This window comes from Mobula birostris, chromosome 24 (assembly GCF_030028105.1).
Source record: "Mobula birostris isolate sMobBir1 chromosome 24, sMobBir1.hap1, whole genome shotgun sequence".
Classification (NCBI taxonomy): domain Eukaryota; kingdom Metazoa; phylum Chordata; class Chondrichthyes; order Myliobatiformes; family Myliobatidae; genus Mobula; species Mobula birostris.
Window position 1 is genome coordinate 59,639,641 of NC_092393.1, and position 21,221 is coordinate 59,660,861.

Genomic DNA, 21,221 nt, shown 5'->3' on the forward strand with positions numbered 1-21,221 from the left:
TAATAAATAATTGAGATCATAAGTCGTGGAGTCCTTGAACGTGAGTCCATAGGTTGTGGAATCAATTCAGTGTTGTGGTGAGTGAAGTTATTTATCCACACTGGCTCAGGAGCCTGACGGTTGAGGGATATAAATATTCTGAGCCTGGTGGTGTGGGACCTGATGGTTGAGGGGTAATAACTGTTCCTGAACCTGGTGGTGTGGGACCCGAGGCTCCCATCTGATGGCTGCAGTGAGAAAAGGGAGTGAGGGATCCTGGATGATGGATGCAGATTTCTTGTGGCAGAGTTCCTGCCCCCCCCCCACCCCCACCCCCCAGCTAATTTGACTCAGATTAGATATTGCACTTTTGAATGTGGTGAGTTAGTGTCTGGCTCGGTGAATGCTGTTCCTGTCTGAGTCAGAACATGATCTGCTCAAGCATGAAGATGAGGTTGATATTTGGTGCCAGAATGAGGAAATGGTTGATTATTTTGAGCAATCTTAAGAATATACTTTTACCGTTTTTCCTGTAGAGTAGTAGTGTGGAAACCGGCCCTTCGGCCCAACTGGTCCATGCCAGCCACAGCATCCTCCCTTCCAGTTCCTGCATATTTCCCCCTCTATGGACCCGTCCAAATGCCTCTTAAATATTGCATTTGTACCTGCCTCAACCTCTCCCTCTGACAGCTTATTCCAGGGGCTCACAACTCTGTGTAAGGATGTTACCTTTTGGATCTCATTTCTCCCTTTTTATTGTATCTGTGCCCTCTAGTTCTGGACTCCCCAACACTGAGGAAAAGGCAACGGCTTGTCCGCCTTATCTTTACCTCTGGTGATTTTATAAAATTCCATGAGGTAATATCGCATTCTCTATGCTTCAAGAAGTAGAGGTAGAAGGCACCAAAATATTATTTGAATAAGGCCAGGGATGTTCTTTCCTTTACCCTGAAGAGTGCTCATTCTCAAACTGATTTCTTAGTCTTTTACTTTTGTTGTTTGTGTGAGTATTCTGTGTATGCAGCATCCAGTCAATTGTCTAATATTTCATTGGATTGCAAGTGCTTTAGGATATCAGAATCAGGTTTAGTATCACTGACGTGTCATGATATTTGTTCTCTTTACAGCAGCAGTACAATGCAATACATAGTTTACGTGTAACTAAGTAGTGCAAAAACTGAAATATGACAAAAATGTAGTGAGGTACGTTTGTAGTATATGCTTTAATGTCCATTCAGAAATAGGATGGCAGAGGGGAAGAAGCTGTTTCTGAATCGTTGAGTGAGTGCCTTTAGGCTCCTGTGCCACAACATTGATGGTAGCAATGAGAACAAGACATGACCTGGGTGATGAGGGTCCTTAATGATGGACACCACCTTTCTGAGGCATCGCTCCTTGAAGATGTCCTGTATCCTATGAAGGCTAGTGCCCATAATGGAGCTGAATGAGTTCACAACTCTCTGCAGCTTATTTTTTGAACCTACGCAGTAGCCACCAACCCCCATACCAGATAGTGATGCAGCCAGTTAAAATGCACTCCATGGTACATCTGTATGTATTTGTGAGTGTAGAAATATCCCAAGGTTATGAAAGACACTTTATAAATGCAGATTGTTTCTTTATTTTCATTTTGGCACGAGAAAAGAGCAGAACTGGTGGAAGCAGCACTTTCATGAATCAATTTGAAAAATAATGTAGCAATCTTATTGGGGCTTCAAGGAGTTTGGACAAATCTCTCTTTATTAGAATGTTGAATGCTTTCCTGTGTGAAGAAGAACGGATGTGTACAGTATTAGAAGGACAAGAATATGAGGGAGAAATAAAATCATTTATTTAGGTTTAAGAGGGTGGAGGTCTGTGTGAAGCATTAAACGCTGGCACAAATGTTCAGCTGAATGCTTGAATTGTGTAGAATTCAAGTTCCTGGTGTATGACCAAAATCTGTTTCAAATACCATTTTCATTTCTAAAGTACAAAATTGTCCATCTTTCTTCAATCAACTAACTCGGGATGTGGTTACACGGTTTACAACTGTTAATATAATACATGCCTTTGCATTTTTTCAAACTCCTTTTCAAAATGAAAACTCGTTCAGCTGCTAGAAGCGGAAACGTGTAGAAACCACATTTATTATCTTGCCTTATTTGTCATGCTTGTTGTAATTTACTGGCTGCAGTGGCTGAAGTGCATTCTTTACAGTAGGTATCCGTGCCACATTTCTCTCAGTTATGGGTTGTGGGTATCTCCAGCAAGGCCCATCATAATTACCCTGTGAACATATTGGTGGGGTTCTGCCTTGAGCTGCTATTGCAGATTCAGTTCTAAAGAATGTTAAAGATAGTGAGAATTCCTTGCTTTCTGAAGGCCAACACAAAAAATGTGCATTAGTTTGTATCCAATAACTAATTACTCAACCCTAATTGAGAGGGTAGTCGTGAGCTGCTTCTTGAACCATTGGTGTCCCTGAGGTGGAGTTACCTCCTCAATGATGTTGGGAAGCGAGTTCAGGGATTTTGACCCCGTGATGGTGAAAGAATGATGATACATTTCCAAGTCGGGATGGTGCGCTCATCCAGGCAAGTGGAGAGTTTTCCAAGATATTTCTGAATTGGGTCTTGTAGCTATCTTTTAACCAAAATAAACTGTTCATAATTAAAAATTATTTACAAGAATAAACCTTGCAATGCTTTTTCATTTTTCTATTTGTAGGTAACGTTACACAGTGTTCAATTACATTTCTTAAAACTAATGGTACTGTTGCCACTCATGTTGTCCCTGGGGTGGTATGCAATTGCAATAATCAAGGGGCTTCCTCCCTGAACTAGCCCCTCCCACTTCAGTAGTGGAAGAACCCTACACTTTGGTCCATCTCAATATGTAGAAGTCCCAATGATAGGGAGTGTGATACTGGATCTGCAATTAGGGCAGGTGACTGAAATTTTGTGTAGGGGAGCACTTTGCATCTAGTGACCACAATGCCATTACCTTCAAAGTAAATATGCAAAAAGATAGGTCTGGTCCATGGGTTGAGATTCTATATTGGAGAGGGGCCAATTTTGATGGTGTCAGTAAAGATCTGGCAAGTGTGGTCTGGGACAGGCTGCTTCCTGATAAAGATGTACTTGGCAAGAGGGAGGCCTTCAGAAGTGAAATTTTGAGAGTACAAAGCTTGTATGTGCCTGTCAGAGTAAAAGGTAAAGAAAACAAGTGTAGGGAACCTTGGTTTTCAAGAAATATTGAGACCCTGGTTAAGAGAGAAAAAAGGAGGTGCATAGTAGGTATAGGTAGGTGGGAACAAATGAGGTGCTTATGAAGTATAAGAAATGCAAGATAACACTTAAGAAGGAAATCAGGAGGGCTGAAAGAAGGTATGAAGTTGCTCTAGCAGACAAGGTGAAGGAGAATCCCAAGAGATTCTACAGATATGTTAAGAGCAAGAGGAACAAAATTGGTCCTCTGGAAGACCAGAATGGTAAATGTGTGGAGCCAAAACAGAAAAGGAAGATCTTAAATTTTTTTTGTATCTGTATTTACTCAGGAAATGGACACAGTCTATAGAAGTGAGGCAAAGTGGCATCAACTTCATGGACCCTGTACTGATTACAGAGGAGGAGCTGTTTGCTATCCTGAGGCAAATCAGGGTGGGTAAATTCCCATGGCCTAGCCAGGTGTTCCCTCAGACCCAAGTGCAGAAATTTCCAGGACCCTAGCAGAGATATTTAAATCATCCTTAGCGACAGACGAGGTACCAGAGGATTGGAGGATAGCCAATGCTATTCCGCTATTTAAGAACGGCTTTAAACAGCATCAGGAAGTTATAGGCTGGTGAGTCTTGATATCAGTTATGGGAAAGTTATTGGAAGGTATTCTAAGGGACCGGATATATCAAGTATTTGGATAGACATGGACTGATGAGGATAGGTAGTGTGGCTTTGTGCATGGTAAATGATGTCTGATGAATCTTAGATCTTTTCAACAAAGTTACCAGGAAAGTGGCTGAAGGCAGGTAGTGGGTGTTGTTTACATAGATTTTAGTAAGGCATTTAACAAGGTATCGTATGGAAGGCTGGTCAAGAAGGTTCGGTCGCTCAGCATTCATGACGAGGTGGTAAATTGGATTAGACATTGGATTTGTGGGAGAAGCCAGAGAGTAGTAGTGGATGGTTGCCTCTGACTGGAGGCCTGTGGCTAGTGGTGTGCTGCAGGGATCAGCGCTAGGTCCTTTGCTTGTCATCTATATCATTGATCTGGGTGATAATGTGGTTAACTGGATCTGTAAATTTATGAATTACACAAGATTGGGGGTGTAGTGGACAGTGAGGATGGCTATCGTGGCTTGCAGAGGGATCTGCATCAGCTAGAAAAAATGGGCTGGAAAATGGCAGGTGGATTTTAAGCAGACAAGTATGAGGTGTTGCACTTCAGTAGGACCAACCAGGGTAGGTCTTCCACAGTGAACGGTAGGGCACTGAGTGTGGTAGAACAAAGGGATCTGGAAATATAGGTCCATAATTCATTAAAAGTGGTGTCATAGGTAAATAGGGTAATGAAGAAAATTTTTGGCACATTAATCTTCATCAATGTATTGAGTACAGGAGATGGGATGTTTTGTTGAAGTTGTATAAGACATTGGTGAGGCTTAATTTGGAGTATTGTGTGCTATTTTGGTCACCTACCTCCAGGAAAGATGTAAATAAGGTTTAAAAAGTACAGAGAAAATTTACATGGTTGTTGCCGGGTCCAGAGGATCTGAGTTATAAGAAAAGATTGAATAGGTTATTCCTTAGGACATAGAAGACTGAGGGGAGATTTGATAGAGGTGTACAAAATTGAGGGGTATGGATGAGGTAAATGCAAGCAGGCTTTTTCCACTGAGATTGTGTGATTCTACAACTAGAGGTCATGGGTTAAGAATTTAAGGGGAACATCTACCCTGAGATTCATTTTCTTGCTGGTATTTACAGCATAACAAAGAACAATAATAGCATGCGTGAATAACTACACACAATCAATGTGCAAAACAGGACTAACTCTGCAAATACAAATAAAAATAATAAATAAGTGCATAGATAATACAGAGAACACGAGTTGTGGAGTTCTTAAAAGCAAATCCACATGTTGTGGAATCAGTTCAGAGTGAGGCGAGTGAAGTTATCTAGACTGGTTCAGGTGTCATGGACAGCACAGAAACAAACTCTTTGGCCCATCAAGTCCACGCTGAAACCATTTAAAATGCCTACTTCCATAAACCTGCCCTGGGACCATAGTCCTAATGAATCTCAGGGTAGCATATAATGACATCAACATTGATAAATTTTACTTTGAACTTTAAATCTATGCTACTGATTGGTAGACTCTTTAACCATGGAGGGCATCGCAGCTGAGCTTAACCCTGTCCTAATGGCCAAGGATTTATCTCCAGTTAATAACTCTAAATATTGAACCTATCAATGTCTGCAGCTAAATAAAATTAGAAGAATAACAACTGCAGTGCTTTTTTTAAAAAGGTGTTTTGGTACTTGAGTGGCTCATGAATTTGCCATTGGGGAAACTGATATTCTTTTTTCAAAAAAAAAAATTACCAGCTTTCTAATTTCTTTTCTGAGAATGTCATGATTCAGTACTTGGGCAGACCAACATGGTTCCACATTCACCCTCTGATGTTTGGGTCAGCTGGTGCAGGGAGTTTGCACACTTACTCTTCTGGATGAATAAACCAGCTTTAGATCTGCCTGTGTTTAGGCTTGAATGTGTCATGTGCTGATGCCTGTAAACCAGAGGAAATCAGAAATTGCTGTGCCACAACACACAGGAATTGAAACTGGGTGCAGGGCCATTTTCAAAGCCTGGTTTAGACAAATAACTTAAACCACCAAAGAGCTGTTTGCAATACACTTTTGAAGGGGTGCTGCATTATCAAAGATGCTGTCCTGGAGAGGTATTAAAAGTATAACTGGATAAACATTTTTAAACAATGGTTTGGAATGACCATAGTGGACTGTGGTCAGGCCTATGTGAGTGATGTCATGTGTATCAGGACTTCTCCCTATGCCTGTGAAATATCCTGAGAAAAGGAAGAAAATTGGTATTGGTTTGTTATTGTCACATGTACCAAGTTACAGTGAAAAGTTTGCCTTCAATGTTGTTTGTGCAGAAAAATGTGTAAAAGCGACCAAAAAAGTGCAGTGTATAGGTAAATGATAAAGTGGGAGGTCATGAGGTAGATTGTGAGCTCTTACAAGAGGTCCATTCAAGAGTGATAAGTGATCCAATATAGAAGCTATCCTTGAGCCTGGTAGTATGTGCTTTCAGGCTTTTGTATCTTCTGCCTGATGGGAAAGAGGAGAAGAGAGAATGTTTTTGGTGGGTGGAGCCTTTGATTATGCTGGCTGCTTTAACAAGGTAGTCAGTAGTAGAGCTACTAGGACTTGATGTTTCAATCCCTATGGTAAGTTGGCACTCTCGATGTTGGCAGTGGGCTTGGAGTGGTGACAAGGAGGGAGGGTAGGTACGTCATCGGGGTCATCAAGTGGGCACCTTCCTCCTTTGACGTTTTGTTGATAAGCCCACGACATCTCCAGAGGGCTCAATGGTGCTACCTGGTGTCTCAGATACACCCCCCCCCCCCCCCCAGTTCCATATCCTCCTGTCTTCATCTTGCGGCCCAGTTGTTGTCTTTCCTTTTAATCCAAATCCAATTGCTGCTTTCTTCTGCGGCATTTGATTACTTGTTGGAGGGAGTGACCCCTCACCCCCATCTTTTTCAATAGACTGGTCGTAGATGCAGCAATGAATCCCCTGCATCCCACTTCTACAGGGAAAATCTTGTTCCAGCCATTCTGGGCAGCTTCAGTTGCCAGTTCAGAGTACTTGGTCTTTAGACAGTGCATAGAGGGGAGGTTGGTTTCTGTGATGTTACGAGATGTGTTCACAACTCCCTGCTGTTTCTTGCAATACTCTGCAACTGGATCCTTCTTAATGTTGCTGTTGCTGCCTCTTGCTCATTGTGGTTTGTTGGTCAGGAGCTGGTGGCAGAATTAGATATGCTTCCTACCAGCTGGAAGCTTTCCAGTAGTTTGAGAACTTGTGTTGCATCATCCTGACTCGTGTGGGCTTCTGTAATGTTTTCGAAGGGTGGTGGTGTTGCCAGCAAGGCTAAGATTTGTTTCCACGCCTGACGGCCCTCAACAGAAGTATTAGTGAGCTACCTTGAACTCGAAAGAATTCTTCACAATACTGCTGGACATGGAGTTCTCCATAGTCATAAGTTCCAAGCTGGGGTGGGGTATGACTTGTGAATTTGTCCAGGATGCTGTTTCCTTGCACATCTTGACCTTCAGGTGGAGGATATGCTGCCAATAACAATAACAGAATAACTGTGTATATTGTTCTTCATTTGGTTTTATAACAGTAGGATAGAAGCTGTTCTTGAGCCTGGTGGGACATGCTTTTAGGTTTTTATCTGAAAAGAGAATTGATAAAAACCAAACTGGAGAGAGGGTGGGGTGAGGAGAGAAGAAAATAAATAGGCATTTATTTTCTTTAGCCTTCTAACCCTATCTTTCCAATCTCTTGTCACTTCAAACAAGCCTGCATCCTCCCGATCTTTACTAGAACGGGTCAATGAGAACTGCATGTAGTGCTCAAGTTGCTTCCTAACCAAAGTCTTATGTAAACGTACAACTGCTATGTATATATTTTATCTTGTCATGTTTGTTTCCTATATACTGATGCTCTTTTCCAAATTATCGATTCTAATTTCCAATTTTCTAAATCCTGAGAATACTTGCTGAATGGAATGCAGTACGTACTGGTTCTTGCTGGGATAAGAAGTATAGCTGATGTTCATAAGGGGATGAGGTTTCTGCTGAGTTAAAAGGTTTCAGGGGATGCATACTGATTTTTGGTGTACACTGGGGAGTGATCTGTGTAGTCATTTCTGCAATAGCCACATATTTTCATGCTGTTAAGAGTTGCGATGATGAGTATCAGGTAGTCCCAGTATACTGACCTTCAGTGTCTCCAGAACACCTTTTTATAGCAGTTTATTCAGGAGTGTAACTTTGATTACTCAGTTCCTGCAACACACATCAAAGTTGCTGGTGAACGCAGCAGGCCAGGCAGCATCTCTAGGAAGAGGTACAGTCGATGTTTCGGGCCGAGACGCTTCGTCAGGACTAACTGAAGGAAGAGTTAGTAAGAGATTTGAAGGGGGGAGGGGGAGATCCAAAATGATAGGAGAAGACAGGAAGCGGAGGGATGGAGCCAAGAGCTGGACAGGTGATTGGCAAAGGGGATATGAGAAGATCATGGGACAAGAGGCCTGGGGAGAAAGACAAGGGGAGAGGGGAACCCAGAGGATGGGCAAGGGTATAGTCAGAGGGACAGAGGGAGAAAAAGGAGAGTGAGAGAAAGAATGTGTGTATAAAAATAAATAATGGCTGGGGTACGAGGGGGAGGTGGGGCATTAGCGGAAGTTAAAGAAGTCGATGTTCACGCCATCAGGTTGGAGGCTACCCAGACGGAATATAAGGTGGTGTTCCTCCAACCTGAGTGTGGCTTCATCTTTACAGTAGAGGAGGCCGTGGATAGACATGTCAGAATGGGAATGGGATGTGGAATTAAAGTATGTGGCCACTGGGAGATCCTGCTTTCTCTGGCGGACAGAGCGTAGGTGTTGCTTTTTTTTTCATTGATTTTATTTTTCCTGTTCTGTGGTGTTAGAGGTTAGTTGTCTCATTTTCTGCCCCACTTTGTGTTGAAGTCAGTCGCTTGATAAAGATTAGCTTTATTTGTCACGTGGACATCGAAACCTGCAGTGAATTGTGACGTTTGTGTCAATGAGCAACACAGTCCGACGATGTGTTGGGACAGCCCTCAACTGTCGGCATACTTTGGCACCAACACAGCATGCCCACAACTCATCAACCCATGTGTCTTTGGAATGTGGGTGGAAAACATCACCTGGAGGAAATGTACAAACTACTTATGGGCAGTGGCAGGAATTAAACCCGGGTCATTGGCGCTATAATAGCGTTATGCTGACCGCTGTGCAATGTTGTGACTTTGGGATTTCACCAGAGGCGGTATCAAGTCATGGTGAGGAAGGTGATTAGATGTTTTATAAATGTCTTTAGCTGTAACCCTAATCTTTTTTCATTTACAGTAAATTACAACTCTAAGATTTGTCCTCCTACAGGCAGCAGCCATGAAACAAAGAAATGTGATAGATTGATAGATATACTTTACTGATCCCCAGGGAAATTGGGGTTCGTTACAGCCGCACCAACCAAGAATAGAGCATAAGTATAGCAATACAAAAACCACAAACAATCAAACAACAAAATGCAAACTATGCCAGTTGGAAAAAAGTCCAGGAGCAGTGTATTGGCTCAGGGTGTCTGACCCTCCACGGGAGGAGCTGCAAGTTTGATGGCCACAGGCAGGAACGACCTCCCGTGCCGCCCAGTGTTGAATATCAGTGGAATGTGGCCGAAGTCCAACAGTAAAAAGTTCAATATCCGGTCTACAAACACGTTCCTCGATCGTAATATGGAACCCGTTAAAGAAAATATCTAACGCCCAACATGAGAAAGAAGAAGAAATTGTACAAATGGTGAAAACCTGAGCCATGCATAGAATATCAGACTTCAAACCAGGAGTCCAGTGGTGTTCAATGCTGCGCCACTTACCCACTGCAGGCTGCACGCAGAGCCATTCTTTGCTGAAGTGCCCCAGTCTGAATCGATCACCCCAAATAAACTGCTCAAAAACAACAAAAAAAAAGTAACCAGAATCCAGAAATACATGCACTGTGAACTTCAGTCCCTCAAAATGCCAATCAATCCTTGCAGCATGAAACCCAAGGCTCCTACATTTCCCTCTTATGGCAGCTAGCTGGATCACTTAATCAGCCCAAGAACACACCATCAAGATATAGCTCACAGGTTCCAGTCACCCGCAGCTTAGTAGTAGAATCATATTTGGAAGAAGTAGTAGTAAAATAGTGGTTTTGTGAACGGTCTGCAGGACATCATTGGTCCCATTGTTTGCAGGCCCCATCTTGCAATAACACCATAGAGGTGGCGTCTTCAGTAAATGAGGCTAATGTTTTCAAGCTGTGACCAGTGGATTGAATGACCATGAGTGTCTGTTACTTTGGTTTGTTATCCTGGTAGTTGGGCATTGTGGGGACTAATTCCTGAGATCTGTGTGATCTGTACAGGTCAGTGGAAAGGGCCTGGAGGATCATCCGGGACTCCAGACACCCTAGCCAGCTGAACCGCAAATTGTTTCAGATGCTACAATCTGGCAAACGGTACCGCAGCATTAAGGCCAGCACCAACAGGCTCCAGGACAGCTGCTTTCACCAGGCCATCAGATTGATCAATACACTTTGACCTGATTGCATATCTGACTGTACATACATGTATACAAAACAATTATGTATGCAATTTTAGTGTTGGGGCAATATGCCCCCCACATTTCTCCTCTTTATTGCATTTACATTGCGATAGAGACGCAACATAAAGAGTTTTACTCCAGTGGATGTAAGGAATAAAATAAATGTATATAAATCTGAGAAGTGGCATAATAGTTGTTTATTTTGTCTCTACCACCCTCACCACTGTCTGACTGCAGTGCCTTTCCTCCCTTGCTCTGTTCTCAGAAACTGCTGGAAATACTCGACCAGTCAGACTGGAGTGTTAGCATCTCAAATAGACAACCTTTGGTCAAACTCTGAAGCATGGTTCCAATAAAAGGCCTTTGATGCGAAACATTTAACTGTTTTTCTGTCCAAAGATGCATCCTGTTTTCCTGAACACTTTCATCATTTCAAAGGTCCAATTTAATGTCAGAGAAATGTATACAATATACATCCTGAACTGCTTTTTTTTCTTCGCAAACATCCACGAAAACAGAGGAGTGCCCCAAAGAGTGGGCGACAGTTAAATGTGAAAACCTCAAAATTCCCCCTCCTGTGCCTAAGCAGCAGCAAGCAACAATCCCCCCTCTCCCCACCAGCAAAAAAAAGCATCAGCACCCACCACTGAGCACTCAAGCCTGAGCAAAACAATAGCAAAGACACAGACTTGCAGTTACCCCAAAGACTTCGTTTCACCCGACATTCAACGTCCCACAGGTTCTCTCTCTCTCTCTAATAAGGGAGAAGGAGGTGTCTCTGTTTTTTCCTCAGCGAGGGGGGAGACATAACAAACAACTTGCTGGTTTACAATGTTGAAAGTCCGTTACATTACTTTTTCTGAGCTCTGTTCCCAAAGGTCTGAAAGATCTCGGGTCTTTGGACACACAGCAGAAGATTTTCCAACTCCCCCGACAACGCACAGGTCTCCTGCAGTGACACTGACCCTCGATCCGCCCATCTCCAGAGCCCCGAGACCTTAGGCTTCCAAATCCGAGCCAGACTCCCAGGCTGAACCGTTGGCGTGCTGAACAACAACTAGTCCTGAAACCCCCGAGAACGGGTCCCGACGTAAACGTGTAACTCCAGGTCAGGCTCTTCTAAAGAACCCTGAAGGGGAAAAATAAAGATATTAAAGATGGAAATAGAGCTGGTTCCGAAGGTGTAAGCAAAGGAGTCGCCGTTTAGTGCCATCTTGACTTTGTTGTTTTATTTCAGAATTCCTGTGGTTTGTGTGTGTCTGTACTGAAATGTTCCAAAGCTGGTTGCAGAGTTAATTTTTGGCTCTGTGCGCTTCTGTTTCCTCTGTTGTTAAATGTGCTATTCTGATGATTTCTCCTCCATTGAAGAGAATATTTTGTGGTTGGTTCAGGTTTGTAAATTCTTGGGTGGCTTAATTCTCAGAGTTTGAGCTCATCCCATAGCAGATGGGACTCAAGGAGCAGTGCAACAGATGAGAAGGTTGAAGCAAGCAAATACATGGGCAGGGGCTTGACAGGCAGCTTGGAAGATCTGATGTGCTGAACCGTCGTTACTTTTGATGTGGACTTCAGGAAGGGCAAGTTGGGAGAACACTTACCAGACCTCATCAACGGGCTCAACGATGAAAAGGGAGTGAGCAGCTTCTAGTTCCTGGGTGTTAACATCTCTGAAGATCTATCCTGGGTCCAACATCTTGATGCAATTACAAAGAAAGCACGTCAGCAGTTATATTTCATTAGGAGTTTGAGGAGATTTTGTATGTTGCCAAAGATTTCTGCAAATTTCTACAGATGTACCATGGAGAGCATTCTGACTGGCTGCATCATGGCCTGATATGGGGGCACCAATGCACAGGATCTGGAAAAAAACTGCAGAGGGTTGTAAGCTTGGCCAGTTCCATCATGGGCACTAGTCAACCCCCTGTCAAGAATGAAGCATCCATTATTAAGGACCTCCCCTCCCCCCCCCCCCCCCCCCCATCAACCAAGACGTGCCCTCATCTCATTACTACCATCAAGCAGAAGGTACAGGAGTCTGAAGGCACACACTCAATGTTTTGGAAATAGCTTCTTCCCCTCTGCCATCAGATTTCTGAATGGTCCATGAACACTACCTCATTGTCTTGCCCTCTTGCACTACTTGCTCAATTTTTTTTCTTGTAGTTTAACATAATTTTTACATATGGCACTGAAGTGCTGCAGCAAACAACAAATTTCACGTCAGTAATAATAAACTGAATAATAATAAATTAATTAAATAAGAAATAATGATAAAAGCCGCGCTATTAATTAAGGAGAATCTCATCGCCGTGGTGTGCTGCAGAGATTGTCGTTGGGTCCTTTGATTGGTTTGGATGAGAATGTAGGTTGCATGATTATGAAGTTTTCAGATGACTCTTAAAAACTGTAGTGGACAGTGAAGAAGTTTGTCTAAGACTGCAACAGGATGTAAATAACTGGGGAATTTGAGAAGGGAATGGAAACTGGAATTTAACCGCTGATCCAAACCAAAGAGTCATGTGGAATAGGAAGATAAGTATAAGCTTTGTTAATTGGCTAAAAGTTTGCCAATATATTCCTTTGGGATGTATCTACTTTCCTCTTCGGGATCATTCTATGTGATGGGTCTTCCACTATGGTTGTTGCGTAATCCACAACTTTCGTGGTTGTACAGTCAAAGGGGCTTGTGTCACTGATGTCGGCAATGCCTGTTCCTTAGTGAATAGTCTGTGTATTACCTGCTATTTACTGCCATTGGGACTTGGCTAATTTGCAGACATTAAAAATTGTATTTATAAAATAAACTTTTGTCTTGAAGGGCTGCTTGGAACCGTTCTGTCATACACGATCATGTGGAATCTGTGTCGTATTAGGCTGCAGGAAGGATTCCCAGTAATATTGCTTGGAATGGGGGGCCTTGAGTTACAAGGAGACAGTGGATAGGCTGGAACTGTTTCCCTGGAGTGCAGAGTGCTGTGGCTGACCCTGCAAAAGCATCGATGGGTTAGATCGTTCACGAAGGGTCTCGGCCTGAAACGTCGGCTGCAGCTCTTCCTAGAGATGCTGCCTGGCCTGCTGCGTTCACCAGCAACTTTGATCTGTGTTGCTTGAATTTCCAGCACCTGCAGAATTCCTGTTGTTGATGGGTTAGATGGTCTTTTTCCCCCCAGAGTAGGGGAGTCTAAACCAAAAGGTTTTATGTAAGAGGGCAAAGATTGAATAGGACCCAAGGGACAAGTTTTCCCACACAGGGTTGTTAGCAGAATGAGCCCTGATACAGGGTCTCGACCTGAAACGTTGAATGAAACCTCCTACTTCCATAGATACTGTTTAACCTGCTAAGTGCTTACAGGATTTTGTTCTTATGCTAAGTAGTAATTCTGTATGTATCCCATCCCCCATCAAAAAGGCCCTAAAGCTCTCCGCTTCATTCTCAACAAATTACCCAACGAGTTCCCCTCCACCACCACCCTCCTCTGTCTGGCAGAACTACTCCTCGCCCTGGACAATTTTTTATTCACTCCTCCCATTTTCTACAAACTCAGTGGATAGCCTGGACATCTGCACTCAGCCCATCTTCCCAGAGTCTTAACAGGGATAGAATTCTTGTTGTCCTCACATACCACCCCATGAGCTTCAGCATCCAACTCATCATTCTCCACAACGTCTGCCATCTTCTCAACTTCTATCTTCATCAGGATCCTGCCACCAAACAAATGATTACCTTCTCTTCCCCCCCCCCCCCCAACAGCTGTCTGCAGGGATCACTCCCTCTGTAATTCTCCCCATTCATCCATTCATCCCTCCCCACTAATCTCCTTCCTGGCGCGTATCCCTGCAAGTGATGGAAATGCTGGACCTACCACTTCGCATGGAAGTCTGTTGTTTCTGGTGCTCCTGATGCAGCTTCCTCTACGTTGTTGAGACCCGAAGTAAATTAGGGGACCACTTTGAACACCACTCAATCCGCAAACAGCGTAATTTCCCGATGGCTAATCATTTTAATTCCTGTCCCCATTCAGTCCATGACGGCCTCTTCTGGCATGATGATGCAACTCTCAGTGTGGAGGAGCAACACCTCATATTCTGACTGGGTAACCTCCAACCTGGTGGCATGAACTTAATTTCTCTTCTGGTAACTTCCCCCCCCCCCCTTTATTATGCTTCTGTTCTCCACTCTGACGTCTTACTACTTCTCCTCACCTGCCTGTCATCTCCCCCAGTGCCTCTCCTTCCTTTTCTTCCATGGTCCACTCTCCTTTCCGATCAGATTCTTTCCTGTCCAGCCCTTTACCTTTTCTACCTATCAACCCCTGGTTTCTTATTCATCCCCCTCTTCCCTTACCCACCTGGCTTCACCTATCACCTTCTAGCTTATCCTCTTTCCCCTCCCCTCAACTTTGTATTCTGACATTTTGTCCTTCCTTCTGAGTCCTGATGAAGAGTCTCGGCCTGAAACTTTGACTGTTTATTCACCTTCCATAGATGCTGCCTGACCTGCTGTGTTCCCTCGCATTTTGTGTTGCTCTGGATTTCCAGCATCTGCAGAATCTCCTGTGTTTGTAATTCTGTATGTTCTCAGATTTCAAAGGAAGACCACTTTTTATTTAAAAACAAGACCATTTAACTAACTTTCCCATTGTCTAGAATTTGGAGAGTACTTTGACTTCAAACTGTTTAGGGTATGTGAAAAGTGCTATCAAAATGCAACTCAGTTTTTTTTTTGTTCCAGTGGTTTAGAAATGTAGTGTGACACAAAAGACTGCAGATGCTGGAAATGTCACAAAGAAGCTGGAGGAACTCAGCGGACCAGGCAGCATCTATGGAGGGAAATGTGTGTCGCTGAAGTTTCAGATAGAGGCCTTTCTTTCTAGTCCTGATGAAGTGTCTTGACCTGAGGGTTGGCTGTTTATTTCCCTCTGTAGATTGTACCTGAGCCATTGAGTTCCTCCAGTTTTTGTGTTCCTCCTGGGAAAGTAGTGAGCCTGTTTCACTATTGTTAGATTGTGACTGGTTTATAATGTGTTTCTCCCCACTCCATGAGGCATGGGAGTAGAATTACACCGTTCAATCCATTAATGCTGCTCTGCCATTCCACCAAGGCTGATTTATTATCCCTCTCAACTCCATGCTCCCTCCCCCCCACCCCATAACCTTTGACGTTCTTACTAATGAAGAACCTATAAACCTCTGCTTGAAATATACCCAATGACTTGGCCTGCACAGCCATCTGAATTTCACAGATTTTCCACTCTTATGTTGCCCTAAAATGGTTTAATTAAGTTTTTAACTAATTTAATCCACTTGTAAGCGGTGGCCGCTTTGTAATCTATGCAGTGATGTTGGTTGATGGATAAATGCTGGTGGGACAGTGACAAACTTTTGTCCACAATTTGTCACTTTCAGTGTCGCACATAATATTGCACTCAGCTATATCTTGACTTCAAACCCTGGAGAGTAGAATCTCCTCTAAGCCTGGGAAGAAGAATCAGAGTGTTTCTAGACTTGTTACTTGGTTTCAGATTTCCTTTTTCTTTTGGTTGCCATTAAGCTTTAACTTGTTTCACCATTCAGTTAAGTGGAGGCCGATTCATGCCACTGTTTCATTTATCGGCCATCACTCCATCTCCTTTAACTATTGTCCAACAACAAATCAGAGTCTATCTAATAAATCTCAATGAGACCATGACCCTATGTCAAAAGGTTTATATGATAGAAATTTTCTGGACTAACTTTGAAAAGTTTAGGAAATGGTCTGAATCGAACCCTCACTGAACATTGTGGCAGTGCTATGTTGGTATTGGAATATGCAGCAACACCTGTGGGCTGCACATAGCACATCCCCAAATTGTTGGTTGTATTCACAAACAACACATTTCATGTCTGTTTCGATGTAGTTGTGATTAACAAATACAGTGCATTCCAATTTAATTGAGCCATCGGTCAATTGGGGCAGCCGCTTATTTAGACAGATCTTTAAAAGAAACAAAAACTAGTTGAGACAATAACCGGATTCCTTTTGTTTGAGATACTATGCCGCTTAAATGGGACAGGAGACTGTTGCATTTTGTGGTAATGTTTCTAGCTAGTGTCAGTGGCATGCACTTGAATAGTATTAGTTGCGTGTGTTTGTGTTCAAAAAGCAGTGATTTTTGTCACTGATAGTTGGTGAGAAATAGTTGTAAAGCAATTCATAGCTGTTTTACTCCCCATTTACAAGTCTGTAGATGCCTGAAATGGCAGGGAGTGACAATGAAATGTTTTACTACTTCAAATTAGGAACTACAAAGAATTTGAAGGTATCAACAATCATCTTGAAAGTTACAATGAGAAAGATTTGGAGGATGCAATCATCGACAACATTGTCTGAAGGCAGTCCATTATCTGCAATAGGTGATTTTGTTCATTTACAGTGAAAAGAACACGGCAAGGATGAATTCCTCCATTGATTATTATTATGAGCTCGTACAGCTCTGCTGCAGTAATATTGGTAATTACTCTAATTTGTTCTGTATTTCATTTAAGTGTATAATTTGTTACTCAGTTTGTCTTTCCACCTTAACTATTTGCATGAAACTTTGGCTAACTGGGGGAGCTGCTTAATTGGGCCAATACTGGTTCACTGGAATCTACTGTAGATCTAAAAATATGAATTGGATCACCTCCAAAACACAATTTGGAGTCCTGTTGAGTGGACAGTTGATCTGAAAGTTCAACTGTCCATTTCCCTCCTAGCTCACCGGACTGCTGAGTTCCTCCACATTTGTGTTGCTCCACATCGTTTGCAGTGTACAGTAAATATTCAAATGTGCAATTTCTAGAATGTTCCAGATGCACTGAAAGATCTGTATGAGTTGGCTGCAGAGACTTACAATAGTTTCAGAATTTACTCTCAAGGCCCCTTTAACTACCAGTTACTTTCTCTGCTGATTTTCTGTCAAGATGTTTCTCTGTCTCTGTTTACATGGATGGCTGTCACTATGTTACTATTATCTCAAGAACTTTGTGAAGTCGATTTTCGGTGCATGGTACAGTCCTTGATTTATTTCAATATTGGTTTTAAGGAAAGCCAATGTCTTGACCCAGAGGAATGGCTACATGATCATTCAATTAACCTATATTTTGAGAGGTTATGTAATTCTAGCTTTTAAATTTTACATTGTAATCAAATTTGAATGTCACTTAATAGCTTTTGTCAATTTCAGCAAAGTAAAACTGTAAATTGGAGATTTACAGTGTCAATTATGGAATTGGTTGTGAAACTGGTCTTTGTGGTTCTTCTGAATTTGGGTAGAGTGAGAGAGAGTTCTTTGTAGTGTTGGTGGGGAGACTAGTGCTGAATGACCAAGGAACTAATTGTAGAGGGAAACCAGGGGTCATGAGCCAGTCCTCATCAGAGGTTAGTAACTTTAAATTCCTGGGTGTTACCATCTCAGAGGACCTGTCCTGGACCCATCATATAAATGTAATTGCAAAGAAAGCATGCCAGTGCCTCTACTTCCTTAGGAGTCTGTGGAGATAGGACACAACATCAAAAACTTCGACAAGCTTCTATAGATGTGTGATGGAGAGTGTATTGACTGGCTGCATTATGGCCTGGTATGGGAAGACCGACGCCTTTGAACGGAAAATCCTACAAAAGGTAGTTGATCAAGGGTAAAGCCCTCCCGGCCACTGAGCACATCTACATGAAACGCTGTCGTAGGAAAGCAGCATCCATCGTCAGAGATCCCCACCACCTAAACCATGCTCTCTTCTCACTGTGCTGTCAGGAAGATACTGGAGCCTCTGGACTCACACCACTGGAACAGTGACTACCCCTCACCATCAGGCTCTTGTACAAAAGGGGATAACAACACTCATCTATTGAGATGTTCACACAACTAATTACCTCACTTTAAGAACTCTTTATCTTGTTATTCCATATTCTCCTTATTTGTTGCTATTTATTTATATTTGCATTTGCAGTTAGTTGTTTTTTATGCTTTACTTGATCTTTGAGTCTGTTATCGTTACTGTTCAATAGATTTGCTGTGTATACCTGCAGGAAAAAGAATCTCGGTTGTATGTGGTGACATATATGTACTCTGATAATAAAATTTACTTTGAACTTTGAATATGGTTGCTGTGTGGTTTTGCATTGTACTGAGTAAGGATTTCTGAGTCCTTGTATTGCTGCTGGCCTGAGGTTGGCGATGTGGCTGCCTGCAGATTGAATTTTGTTTGCCACAACCTCTCCCTTCCCATTTCTTGTCTCCTTGCCCCAGAGTTACTTTTGAGAATGATGCAAATCTGCCTGTATACTTTGGCCTTGATGTAATTTTTTCCAGTCTCAGCAGCCAGCAGAACCTTGGCATATTGATCACTATTCAAATGTGTTCCTAAACACTGAAGTGTAGCTGAGAAAATGTAGGCAATGCAGATGTTGGCTTCAACTGAGGCTTGACAAATTTCCCAGCAGAGATTTTGGGACTCATTTTGGCTCTCTTCCTCAAATGCTGTGCCCCACCCAAGTTCCTAATTTCTTCCCTGATCTTGTATTACTTGGAGTTTAGAAGAATAAGAGGTGACCTTGTTCAGATACTGTTTGTAAACATCTAAGAGGATTTGACAGGGTAGGTGCTGGGATGTTTTCACTCGTGGAGGAGTCATCAACAAGGGATGTTGTTGCAAAATGAAGGGCCAGACATTTAAAACTGAGGTGCGTCAATGTTTCTGAATAATCTGAATCAGACTTATGATGTCAAATTCGTTGTTTTACAGCAGCAGTACAGTGCAAAGACATAAAACTAGTATAAATTTAATGTATAGGCTATTACAGCGCGAGTGACCCAGGTTCAATTCCACCACTCTCTTTAAGGAGTTTGTACCTTCTCCCCGTGAATGCATAGCTTTCCTCTGGGTGCTCCAGTTTCCTTTCACATTCTAAAGTTGTATGGGTTAGTAGGTTAGTTGGTCACGTGGTTGTAATTAGTGAAAGACTGTTATCATGCTGTATCTCTAAATTTAAAAAAATGAATAATGAGGTAGTTCCTTAAGTTTCTTATAGCCAGGGGAAGTAAAGGGGGTGAGCTCCCATGACCTATTAAATGTTCCCAATGGTGTGCGCCTCAAATAGCCTCTGACAACTAATTCCAGCTCCTGGCCTTCACGTGTAGCTTAACTACTAAACCCAGTGGAACCGTTTCTACTGACAAGAGATAGTTGAAAGATTTGAGCATTTGGGGAACTGGCAAAAAGAGTTGAGGCCAGTGTAGATCAGCCATGTTGATATTGAATGATGGGACAGGCTTGAGTCCTGATGATCTAGTCCTTCTATTTTATCCTGCATACAAATCCCATCCCTTTTCCACTTGTCTTTTCAGGATATCTGTTCTTCTTCTCTGCCCCCCGCCCACCCCACCAAACTCAGATTCTGTTTCAATGTTCTTCACTTATTTTCTCCTCCTCTCTGCAAGATGGTTCTTCCTGACTGATATAAACTTAGTGGCCACGTTATTCATAATACCTGTACACCTGTTTGTTAATGCGAATATCTAATCAAAGTTCAAAGTAAATTTATTATCTAAGTACATGTAATGTCACCATATACAGAATTGTGGTCATACTCAATAAATTCATACAATAATGATAACAGAATCAATGAAAGACCACACCAACTTGGGCATCCAACCATTGTGTGTACACAAGACACCAGACTGTGCAAATACAAAAAAGAGAAAAAGAAATGAGTAATGCATATCAAGAAAATGAGATGAGTCCTTGAAAGTGAGTCCATAGGTTGTGGGAACAGTTCAGTGATGGGGCAAGTTAATTTACCACTCCCGGTTCATGAGCTGGATGTTTGAGGGGTAATGCTTGTTCCTGAACCTGGTAGTGTGAGTTTGAGGCTCCTGTACCTTTCCTAACAGCCACTCAATGCATAAAAGCATGCAAATACAGTTGAGGTTCAGTTGTTCAAACCAAACACCAGAATGGGGAAGAAATGTGATCTAAGTGATTGGCTGTGGGATGATTGTTGGCGACAGACAGGGTGGTTTGAGTATCTCAGAAACTGCTGATCTCATGGGATTTTCACGCACAACAGTCTCTGGAGTTTACAGAGAATGGTGCGCAAAAAAAAAACATTCAGTAAGTGGCAGTTCTGTGGGCAAAAACACTTTGTTAAAGTTCAGGAGAATGGCCGGACTGGTTCAAGCTGACAAGAAGGCAACAGGAACTCAAATAACCACATGTTACAACCATGGTGTGCAGAAGAGCATCTCTAAATGCACCACCTTGAAGTGGATGGGCTGTAGTAGCAAAAGACCACAAACATGCACTCAGTGGTCATTTTAGGTACAGGAGTACCTAATAAAGTGCCCACTGAGTGTATTTTAACTCTCAAATTGCTGTTGAGTGGCAAGATTTCCCAGTCCTTTATGCCATAGACCCCTACCATTAACCAAGGGGTCCTTGGACCCCAGAATGGGAACCCCTCCTTCCTGCAGTAGTCTGGACCGATGCACCACTCTTCAGCAGTTTGATTGTTTTTGATCTCTATTGATATTGTTCCACAAGAGCAGAGGAACAATAAACTCATCACTGCTGATTTGCTTTCCGAATTGTGGTTTCAGATCATTGGCATTTGTCAAGTTGTCAGTTATCAGCAATGTCAACAATTGTCGCTATTTACCTGCTCTGAATTGTTTTCTGATTGTGGCAACTTGAATTTAATCTGAGCAGTTGTTAGGTAATCAAAATCTTATACATGAGAAATTTTGTGGCATGTACATTGTTCAGAATGGTTTTAAATAAAATAGTTTGTTTGTATTTGAACAACAATTAGGCGCTGTCAT

General features: G+C 42.4%; 1 protein-coding gene and 1 non-coding gene across 5 annotated transcripts in view; both read left to right on the top strand.

Annotated features, from left to right (window-relative positions):
• The window catches only part of crlf3 (cytokine receptor-like factor 3), a 73,459-nt gene that overhangs the window by 14,675 nt on the left and 37,563 nt on the right, over positions 1-21,221 (top strand). The window lies entirely within an intron of this gene.
• LOC140187443 (small nucleolar RNA SNORA53) lies at positions 12,941-13,164 on the top strand. Its single transcript, XR_011883095.1, has one exon. It is a non-coding gene; the product is annotated as a small nucleolar RNA SNORA53 (small nucleolar RNA).